This window comes from Bombina bombina, chromosome 7, assembly GCF_027579735.1.
Source record: "Bombina bombina isolate aBomBom1 chromosome 7, aBomBom1.pri, whole genome shotgun sequence".
Classification (NCBI taxonomy): Eukaryota; Metazoa; Chordata; class Amphibia; order Anura; family Bombinatoridae; genus Bombina; species Bombina bombina.
Window position 1 is genome coordinate 302,224,756 of NC_069505.1, and position 4,304 is coordinate 302,229,059.

A 4,304-nucleotide genomic window follows, 5' to 3' on the forward strand; every position below is an offset into this window, starting at 1 on the left:
ATATAGATATATGGCTATAATTAACATTAGTCCCAAGATTAAACAATTCAAAGACTGAATAAAGTAGTGAATTTATGTTACATAATCAATAGTGTACACATTTAAAAGTGACTGTGAATAAATATGGACTATTTTGTGAAAACTGTTATTGGATTTGATTCAGTGCTCTTTTACGTTTGAGTGTTGCAAGTTTAATAAAAAGTGTAGGGCAATACTAGGAAATTAGAATTGTGCACACCTGTGTGTCTGTGTACATATGTACAACAAATAATATACACACAAGTACAGACTTATTAAGCACAAACAATTAGAACATATCACACATGCTTCTACCAGTTGCAGATATGAACAGTAGAATCATTTGTTTCTGCTCTGGTTTACCAACAGATTCAACCCGAGACTTCCAAAGTGGTGACATTTTTTGTGTATGTTCAATGGACTTCAGAGTGATGGCCATCACTGTTAATGTTGTCTTTGAAACCCCACACTTCAATAATGGATATCTGGAAGGTCTCAGAGCTTAGTGGCTGGTTGTTGAATGTATTGCAGTGACTTGTTCTCCCGTAGTTCAGGTTGGAGTCTAGGTACAGTGCTTGCCCATCATCACCGCCTATAATGATGCTCTCTGTGCTTCCCGCCATAAATATTGAGGCTGTTTTGGAAGGCAAGTTGAAGTGACGGGTTGCTAGGAAGGGAGAGAGGCGACTAGTAGGATCATGATTGTCTGCAGACTCCTGAGAAGAGTTAGCTTGTTTTGCAGTGGATGCATCAGGTGTTCTACCAAGCTCTATAATCACTCACTCGTAACACTCTACCTCTGGTTGTAGCCGAAGTACAAAGCACTCTCCAGTGCCAAAAAAGCTAAGCTTGTTTCCACTTCTTTTCTGCTCATTCAAGTCCATTGAGAGGTAAGCACCACATACCTCATTGTTAGCAGTTTTGTTTTAAAAGCAGTGTAGGCTCCTGTCCTCACAGTGTAAGTAAAACCTGCCGAGACTGTTACCATGCTCCTGGTTGGTGAAGAGCAGTAGTGGCTGAGACAGATCAAATCATTCTGGAATCCATTACCAGATGTCACGCATTTCTTTCACACTTACAATTTCAGACCTGAAGTTTTCAGCATGGACAGCAAGGTGGGCATTCTGTCTCTTCTGTTTTACTGCAATTCCTTTGTGCATTAGGGCCTTTTCATTTGCCTTTTGTAACAACTGGATCTCTTTGCGGGAAAAAAGTCTAATAGAAAAGGCCTTTTCTAATAGCATTTCAAGAGAAACAGACTTACTAATTTCTCTTACAAATGTCTGGATGTCTCTTTTTACATTTTCTGATTCCATAGGCTGACTGCCTCTGACTTTGTGGAAGGATTTAAGAAGGGCCAAAGCAATTCTTAAGAGTACTTTGTAACCCTCAACCAAAAATATATCAAACACACAGGTTATGTAAGTGAAAGGAAGATCTCCAAAGAGACATCTTTGCCAGTCTGAGTACACCTCAAGTACATCTTCAGATACTGCTACCATAAGTTTTTGTGGTCCCTGACAATATTTTCCAGCAAGATCTCCAAACGTCATGCAAGAAGACTCAAAAGCTAAGAAAGTCTGATCAACCAGACGTCTGTTGAGGTCATTCCAAGCCAAAATTTGAGACTCATTTTCAAAGCACTCTGCTTCATCACTGCTATAATGAAGAATCAATGCCACCAATGAAGGCAGAGGAGGACAAAAGGAAATATCTGGAAATTGATTTCCAATACATAAAGTGATTTTTCTCACAGCTCCAATACCTTCAGAATTCAGACAGTAGCTTGGAATTGGACAGTCATCTACAAGCTCAGGAAGAGATAGAGAATTTGCACTACGTTTGTTCAGAATCTTACCCACTATGTCACGGAAAACACATGCATCTGGAGTCACAGAGCGTCATGGGATATCCTTAATAAGTTTTTTATATACTTTGACTCGTAATGAATGGTTCTTCGCCCAATAACCCTGGCGAGTCAGCTGCTTCAACTCCTGGTAATCTGTACAGTTAAGAACCTTAGGGCTTTGCTCCTGGCCCCCAATTTCCATCTTATCCCACTCCACAAAACTGCCATACTCACTGTCATCCATTATTTTGTAGCTTGCTTTCTTCTCTTAATAGTCAGACTGTGGCATTTCCTAATCATCAGCTGCTCTATATCCAAGTCCAAACCTTTCTTTCTATAACGGTCTTAAAGAGACCCTTCCACAACTCTTTTTGTGTAATTGATGATGTGATATGAGCAGGAGCTAGCAGTCACTGCGATTTCACAATGGGGAAAATTGATCAAACAGAGAACTTGTCTGCCTGCAGACATCACTTGCAATGCTCTATTGCTAGGCGAAATATAAAATTGCAATCCTACCCCCTGCACAATCAATCCCGTAAATGCCGGACCTGTCAATCACCCAGAACAAGCAAGTTTTGGCTGTTTCATTTCTGCCACCTCTGAGGTGGCGGAGACGATTAAAGGCAGAAACTGCCCCTTAGATTTGTGGTTGTGACAATTTCCATGATTTTCATTTATAAATAATCGGGTGTTTGGATCAGCAATTTCATTTTGATCTATCAAATAACTGAAGGACACAGTAATATTTCAGTAGTGAAATGAGGTTTATTGTATTAACAGAAAATGTGCAATATGCATCAAACGAAACTAGACAGGTGCTGAAATTTGGTCACCCTTGTCATTTTGTTGATTTGAATACCTGTAACTACCTAGCACTGATTAATTGGAACACACAATTGGTTTGGTGAGCCCATTAAGCCTCAGACTTCATAGACAGGTGCATACAATCATGAGAAAAGGTATTTTAGGTGGCCAATTGCAAGTTGTTGTTCTCTTTGACTCTCCTCTGAAGAGTGGCAACATGGGGGCCTCAAAACAACTCTCAAATTACCTAAAAACAAAGATTGTTTAACATTATGGTTTAGGGGAAGGCTAAAAAAAGCTATCGCAGAGATTTAAGCTGTCAGTGTCCACTGTGTGGAACATAGTGAGGAAATGAAAGACCACAGACACAGTTCTTGTTAAGGCCAAAAGTGGCAGGCCAAGTAAAATATCGGAAAGGCAAAGGATGGTGAGAACGGTCAAAAACAGCCCACAGACCACCTCCAAAGACCTACAACATCATCTTGCCGCAAATGGTGTCACTGTGCATCGTTCAACAATTCAGCGCACTTTGCACAAGGAGAAGCTGTATGGGAAAGTGATGCCACGCTACAAACAGTACGCACATTTGGACAAGCCAGCTTCATTGTGGAAGAAGGTGCATTGGACTGATTAAACAAAGATTCAGTTATTTGGTAATAACAAGGGGTGTTATGCATGGCCGCAAAAGAACACAGCGTTCCAAGACAAACACTTGCTACCCACAGTAAAATTTAGTGAATGTTCCATCATGCTGTGGGGCTGTGTGGCCAGTGCTGGTACTGGGAATCTTGTTAAAGTTGAGGGTCGCATGGATTCCACTCAATATCAGCAGATACTTGAGAATATTGTTGAGGAATCAGTCACAAAGTTGAAGTTACTCTGGGGCTGGATATTTCAAAAAGACAACGACCCAAAACACTGCTCAAAATCTACTCTGGCATTTATGCAGAGGAACAAGTACAATGTTCTGGAATAGCTATCCCAGTCCCCAGACCTGAATATCATTGAAAATCTGTGGGGTCATTTGAAGCGGGCTGTCCATGCTCGCCAACCATCAAACCTAATTGAAATTGAGATGTTTTGCAAGGAGGAATGGTCCAAAATACCTTCATCCAGAATCCAGACACTCATTACAGGCTTGAGGAAGCGTCTAGAGGCTGTTATTTCTGCTAAAGGAGGCTCTACTAAATATTGATGCAATATTTCTGTTGGAGTGCCCAAATTTATGCACCTGTCTAATTTAGTTTTGATGCAAATTGCACATTTTCTGTTAATCCAATAAACCTCATTACACTACTGAAATATTACTGTGTCCTTCAGATATTTGATAGATCAAAATGAAATTGCTGATCCAAACACCCAATTATTTATAAATTAAAATCATGGAAATTGTCAGGGGTGCCTAAACTTTCACATACAACTGTATATATGTGCATTGGAGCCCTTTGCAGTCAAGTAGCTGAAAACATGAGAAATCCTATTCATGCAATATTAATTTTTTAATAACGTGTTTAACTATGTATGTACCATAAATATTTCACATTCCAATGTTCTTCACATAAGGGAATATGTCTAAGTATTTCTTAATAATAAACCTATATATATATATATCTGTATATGTCTATACATT

The 4,304-nt window shown here is 39.5% G+C and overlaps 1 pseudogene; it reads right to left on the reverse strand.

Moving 5' to 3' along the window:
- Positions 1-431: 431 nt before the first annotated feature.
- On the reverse strand, positions 432-2,111 carry LOC128666355 (TBC1 domain family member 24-like; annotated as a pseudogene).
- Positions 2,112-4,304: the final 2,193 nt, after the last annotated feature.